The following is a 7,564-nucleotide window of genomic DNA, read 5'->3' as shown; positions in this document are numbered from 1 at the left end:
CGGAACCTTTACGTGACTTGACCACAATGTCATCCATGTATGCTTCCACATTCTGACTGATCTGAGTGAGCAGGCACTTCTGAATCATCCGCATGAATGTGGCTCCAGCGTTCTTCAAACCGAATGGCATAGTGACATAACAGAAGCACCCAAATGGGGTGATGAAAGCTGTTTTTATCTCGTCGGGTCCGTACAGACAGATCTGGTGGTACCCGGAGTAGGCGTCCAAAAAGGACAACGCTCGCACCCCGCGGTCGAGTCGACTATCTGGTCGATGTGAGGGAGAGAAAAGTGATCTTTCGGGCAGGCCCGATTGATATGTTTGAAGTCGATGCACATGCAAAGTGAGTCGTCCTTCTTTGGGACCATGACAATATTGGCTAACCACTCAGAGTGGTAAATCTCACGGATAAACTCAGCTGCCAAAAGCCGAGCCACCTCTTCACCGATTGCCTTCCTCTTCTGTACGGCGGACCGTCGAAGATGCTCTTTGACTGGTTTCACTTTTGGGTCGACCCGCAAACGGTGCTCAGCCAGTCCCCTAGGAACACCTGGCATGTCAGAAGGTTTCCATGCAAAGATGTCCCAATTCTCACGGAGGAACTGGATGGGCGCTTCTTCCTATTTGGAGTCGAGTGTGGTTGAAATGTGAGTCGGAGCAGCATTGGGGTCTGTCAGGTGAATGTGAATCGACTTTGTCTCACCAGACGACTGGAATGTTGAATCTGTGGCGGGCTTCTTGGCTCGCAACAAATCACTCGGACCTGCATTTTTCTGATATTCTTGCAATTCTACTACGGCCATCTATGCATCGGCGATCTTTGAACCCTTCTGGAAGCACTCTTCCGCCTTCTTCCAATTACCAGTGATAGTGATCACCCCTTTGGGACCAGGCATTTTCAATTTGAGGTACATGTAACATGGTCGAGCCATAAAACGTGCATAAGCTGGCCTGCCCAGAATAGCATGATATGCACTCTGAAAATCCACAACTTCAAATGTCAACTTTTCTTTGCGGTAGTTCTTGGAATCACCGAAAACCACGTCGAGAGCAATCTGGCCGAGTGATGCAGCCTTCTTGCCTGGAATGACCCCATGGAAACTCATATTACTCTCACTGAGTCTGGACATCGGAATGTCCATTCCTTTCAACGTCTCTGCATACAGTACATTCAGGCCACTGCCACCATCCATCAGAACCTTTGTCAGCCAGGTGCCTTCGACTACTGGGTCGACCACCAACGCTTGCCTCCAGGGGTGGCTATGTGCGCTGGGTGATCGGACTGGTCGAATGTAATGGCGGTCTGGGACCACTTCAAATAACTGGGTGTCACCGGAGCGACCATGTTCACTTCTCTGTTAATGACTTTCAATCAACTTTTACTCTCAACGTCAACGAAAATCATCAAGGTGGAATTCACGTGGGGATAACCATCATCATCCTCTTCCTCATCCTCAACCTTGTCTACTTCCTTCTCCTTTTCCTTGGGCTGTTTCTCTCGGAACTGTTGGATTAGGAGTCGACACTGTCGAGTGGTATGCTTCGGGTAAATGAAATTACCCTCTTCATCTTTTTTTGGTGTGGATGTGGCATGGAAAATCCAGCACATCATTTCCATCTTGATCTTTCACTTTCTTTGGGTTCCATGGCCCCTTGGGCTTCCCCTTGAACTTTCCTTGAGTCACAGCTAAGGCTTCACTAGGAGCGGCTGGCTCGGCCTTGCGCTTCTGTTTCCGACTGGAGTATGCTCCTCCGGTTTCATGGGCAACTGTTTTGTGCTTGCCACTCCGGAGTCGGTCTTCTTCCTCACCGTTGGCATACTTGGTGGCAATTTCCATCATCCGAGTCAGAGTCATATCTCCTGTCCGACCGAACTTCATATTCAACTCCTGATACTTGATGCCTTCTTTAAAGGCACAAATTGCCTGATGATCATACACATTCTCCTCCATGTGATGCAAAGTGATCCATCTCTGGATATAATCCCTCAAAGACTCATTCGGTTTCTGAACGCAACAATGTAATTCGGTCAACCTTGCCGGCCGTTTGCAAGTACCTTCGAATGTTCTAACAAATACTCGGGCAAGATCTTCCCAAGTATAAATACTGCTTGGTGCTAACTGATTCAGCCATGCTCTAGCCGAGCCCTCCAGCATCAGAGGAAGGTGTTTCATGGCCACTTCATCATTGCCGCCACCAATCTGGACAGCCACTCGGTAGTCTTCAAGCCAAGTATCAGGCTTGGACTCACCGGTGAACTTACTGACTCCAGTCGCCAACCTGAAGCTGGGGGGAATTACCGCAGCCCTGATGGCTCTGCTGAAGCATTCCGGACCTGAGACATGTACTCTGCTACTGGTTGGAAGATCTTTGTCATGACCCTCTCGGTGAGCTCTGTTTCTGTCGACCAAGCCCTGAACGAGAATAGATCTCGCATCAAAGCCCGGCTCTTTGGGTCGACTAGAATCCCTCGCCCCATACTGTGAGGGCGTCTGTCATCATGTTGCCGAGGCACGTACGACCCACTCCTTGGGGGAGGTGTGGGCACTCGACGACGATCATCGCGATCGACTCAGTGGTCATACTGCCCATGGTTTCTTACTGATCTCGTCGGTCTCCACGTCCCTCACGCTTCGGGGGCGATCTTGGGCTATGAGCCGATTGAACTGTGTCCGCAACCACGGACTTGCTATGGATCCTATTCTGCGACTGAGATACTGTTGTATTCTGCTCTCCTGCTGCACGGAGCAAAGCTCGGATCTGCACCAGACCTCGACCAGCTTCTGACTGGGAAGGTTGGATCGACTCCGCTATCCGGGCTGCAGCTACGAGATTCTGGATCGGAGTTCGGTATACCTGAGTCGGAGGCGGAAAAAGTTGACGTCGAATGGATTCGGGAGCATGTTGCCGAGCACGCTCGTCGAGTGCGTGCTGGAGGTTCTCCAGTCGAGTGTGCTCAGCCAAGTTGGCCAGGCACGCCGACTCCAAGTCCTGGGCCTCAGGGGTTTCTCCTACGATAGGAGTGTGCAGTGCATCCATGTTCCGGTGGCGAAGCTCTTCTCTCCGCTGCGAAGATAGGGGTTCGGGCGGTACTATTCATGAACGCGCGACGGATCGTCGTCCCCATCGCCTCCGTCTTCACGGGTGAAGCCAGGAGGACTGCGTGGTCCATTGACCATCAAAACTTCCGTCGCTGGGTCGCTGCTATCGCACTCGGATGCAGTCTCTATGGAGCCAGTCGACAAATCGAACAAGCCGTAGAGAGTTTCGTCGGGCTCGATTGTCGCGACTTGAGGGGTGGCCGACTGGCGAGCCACCGCATGCTTCACCCACCGCTGAAGCCTCGATCGGCCGGAACGCTTGCTCCCGCGGGCCGCAGGGAGGGAAGAAACTGCATGAGTCGACTGATACTGGGTCGACGGCTGCCGCAGGAGGACGCCGCGGACGCACGCGTGAAAGTGCGTTGCCCCGCGGACGGGGAGTGCGTCGACGTCGAGTGGAGCCTCCTGAAGCCAAGCGGAGTCGTCGGCGACAAACATGAGGGCGCCGAGACAGATCTCGCGGCCCTCAGCCAAACCTCCGCCTGAAACCATGATGAAGGGGATCGGAAAAATTGCAACTTCTCTAAAAAGTCGCTAAGACACCTGCCCCACGGTGGGCGCCAACTGTCGTGGTTCTAAGTCTGACAGTAGAATGGGGGTAGGTATGTAGAGGCACAATCCTAGCTATGGAGGAGTTGTACACGCGAGTTTTACGAGTTCAGGCCCTTCTCGGAGGAAGTAACAACCCTACGTCTCGGAGCCCGGAGGCGGTCGACTGGATATATGCGTGTGAGTTACAGGGGGTGCGAACCCTTGTCCCGGAGGAGGGGGCGGCTTATATAGAGTGCGCCAGGACCCCAGCTCCCCTCCGTTACACATGGTTCAATGTTCATAAAGAAGGAGCGTTACTGGTAACGACCGAAGTAAAGTGCTATAAATGACTATTAAAGCTATGACTTAATCCTGACCGTTGCAGTGTGAGAGGTTCTCCATCTTCTGGTAGCCGAGTGGTTGTTCGCATGGTCGAGTGTCCTCAAGAATGTCGAGTGGAACATGGCTTTATGGTCGAGTGGATGATGACCTCTTCTTTGACTGCTTCTGGTGCTTTTAGAGATGTCCTTGGGGAGGGTATCTTGAACAGATCCATGACCCTACCCTAGGTACATAGCTTCGTCATGCCATACAATGGAATCAGTGACATAGTTTGCTAGGACCGATTGCGCTGGTTGCTGGAACCGGCTACCCTACAACACGATGATGGGTGAGTTACTAGGTTGTCGACGAGGCGTCATGCGACAAGGAAAGCTGCGACCGTTGGCCACGAAATCTACAACCATTAGTGGCGAAAGCTTCAAGTGGCGTCTGCAAAAGCTGCTATGGTTTGTTGCGATTTGCTGGGAGCGGTGAGACGACAAGCTGCGATTGGGCAAACAATTTGCTAGGACCGGCGAGAGCAATGCTACAACAAAGCTTTTTTGTGCAAGACAACGATGGGCGAGGTGCGACGATGATTCAGGGCAACGACGACGAGCATCAAAGGCCATTGCCGATGGGGCGAGGCCGGGGAGACTAGGGCCTGGTGGCGTGCGGGTTGACAATCCCTTCTTTTTTCGGTGCTAAGCGTGTTTGCGGAGAGAGAATCATGTTTTATAGTTGTTCGAGAACCTACAAAAATATGGGATCCAGAGAGCTTGTGGGAGGTGATGACATGTTTGTGTGATCATGCACAGCATGATCATGGAGGGTGAGGGTGAAGAACTGAAGATGTTGTCGGAGGTCTGAGATTTGAGAACATGGATTATCCTATCCAACTTTCAAATCAAAATTCGGCCACGCTTGATGAGTTTATTCAAATGCATCAACAAAATCGTCATTGAGCAACTCATGAGAAGCTTAATAAATATCTAATTAAGTATGTATGATGCTTAAAGGGGACAATTAGAACACCACTATACCATTTCAAAATTTAGTTGGATTATAATATTTTTCTTTGAACTAGTGTCTCAATTCAATACTTTCACTCATTGAATCTTTGATATGCTATAATTTTGAGTATCACTATTCACATACGGGTATTTTAGAGGTCGACGTTGAGATGGCCTAAGAGCATCTCTAGCAGATCCCCTAAAACATCCCTGGAAAAAATTGACCGATGTGCGGTTTTGGGCTTTTTGGCCTGAACAACTACCACATACTAGTAGAGTGCCCGTGCGTTGCCACGGGCTTCTGAAATAGTTTGTTGAAGTCACATAAAGATAATGCATGCTAAATATCGCGGGTAGAGACAATATAACACGATCACAATTGCATAACAATTGAAGTCCAATTCACTTGTAATGTAAACTCATAACAAGATATCAAATTGAGAACGTATACGTATAAAGTAATGATCCAAATAAAAATATATTATAGAATATTGAGATCTACTTGATGCGCTTAAGAAATTCTCGCACAATATCAGGCAAGTTGTCTTTAGCTTCATTCGCATGATGTTTGAGCAAGTATAATAAAAACTGCTTCCTCAACTCATACCCATCCTGGAAAAGCAATATACGTAGTTAGGACGAATACTTCACATGAAAGATTTAAAAACATGTGTAATGCACAATACTCACCGCACAAACTGGTTGCACAAGGTCTTTACCGTTCCACCAGAGCATAAAATGAAAGACATAAAAACCTAACAAATCCCTGTAATTTACTAAATTGCTATTGTATTAAGTATGGTGATAATAAAAATAAATGTTTGTATGATAAATTTATTACCCGTCTATGCTCATTGGAATACCATTAGGAAATACACATTGGCAATGCCATCCTGGTTGCTTTATTTCGAGTGCTTCTTTGAATTCCCTCGCAAAACTTTTTAATTTCACTAAGTGCCTCAAAATTTTCATCTCCGTCGTTTGTGTTGTACGAATAGGATCCAGAATAGATACATGACATGCCTCTTTGTCGATGACGTACAAGATGTATCTGTTGGGGATCGTAGCAGAAAACAAAAAATTTCCTACGTTTCACCAAGATTAATCTATGGAGTCAACTAGCAATGAGAGAAGAGTGCATCTACATACCCTTGTAGATCGCGAGCGGAAGCGTTCAAGAGAACGTGGATGATGGAGTCGTACTCGTCGTGATTCAAATCACCGATGACCAAGTGCCGAACGGACGGCACCTCCGCGTTCAACACACGTACAGAGCGGATGACGTCTCCTCCTTATTGATCCAGCAAGAGGGAAGGAGAGGTTGATGAAGATCCAGCAGCACGACGGCGTGATGGTAGATGCAGCAGTGAACGCAACAGGGCTTCGCCGAGCTTCTGCGAGAGGGAGAGGTGTAGCAGGGGAGAGGGAGGCGCCAAGGCTTGGGGTACGGCTGCCCTCCCTCCCCCCCTTTATATAGGCCCCCTAGGGGGTGCGCCGGCCCTAGGAGATGGGATCTCCTAGGGGGGGGGGGCGGCGGCCAAGGGGGTGGAGTAGCCCCCAAGGCAAGTGGAGGCGCCCCCTTCCCTAGGGTTCCCAACCCTAGGCGCATGGGGGGCCCAAGGGGGGCACACCAGCCCTTTAAGGGCTGGTTCCCCTCCCCACTTCAGCCCATGGGGCCCTCCGGGATGGGTGGCCCCACCCGATGGACCCCCGGGACCCATCCGGTGGTCCCAGTACAATACCGGTGACCCCGAAACTTTCCCGATGGCCGAAACAACACTTCCTATATATAATTCTTCACCTCCGGACCATTCCGGAACTCCTCGTGACGTCCAGGATCTCATCCGGGACTCCGACCAACTTTCGGATTACTGCATACTCATATCTATACAACCCTAGTGTCACCGAACCTTAAGTGTGTAGACCCTACGGGTTCGGGAGACAAGCAGACATGACCAAGACGACTCTCTGGTCAATAACCAATAGCGGGATCTGGATACCCATGTTGGCTCCCACATGCTCCTCGATGATCTCATCGGATGAACCACGATGTCGAGGACCTAATCAATCCCGTACTCAATTTCCTTTGTCAATCTGTACGTTACTTGCCCGAGACTCGATCGTCGGTATCCCAATACCTTGTTCAGTCTCGTTACCGGCAAGTCACTTTACTCGTACCGTAATGCATGATCCCGTGATCAACCACTTGATCACATTGAGCTCATTATGATGATGCATTACTGAGTGGGCCCAGAGATACCTCTCCGTCATACGGAGTGACAAATCCCAGTCTCGATTCGTGCCAACCCAACAGACACTTTCGGAGATACCTGTAATGTACCTTTATAGTCACCCAGATATGTTGTGACGTTTGGCACACCCAAGGCACTCCTACGGTATCCGGGAGTTGCACAATCTCATGGTCTAAGGAAATGATACTTGACATTCAGAAAAGCTATAGCAAACGAATTACACGATCTTTGTGCTATGCTTAGGTTTGGGTCTTGTCCATCACATCATTCTCCTAATGATGTGATCCCGTTATGAATGACATCCCCATGTCCATAGCCAGGAAACCATGTCTATCTGTTGATCAA

This window comes from Triticum dicoccoides, chromosome 5A (genome assembly GCF_002162155.2).
Source record: "Triticum dicoccoides isolate Atlit2015 ecotype Zavitan chromosome 5A, WEW_v2.0, whole genome shotgun sequence".
Taxonomy (NCBI): domain Eukaryota; kingdom Viridiplantae; phylum Streptophyta; class Magnoliopsida; order Poales; family Poaceae; genus Triticum; species Triticum dicoccoides.
Note: the sequence above shows the minus strand (reverse complement) of the source record.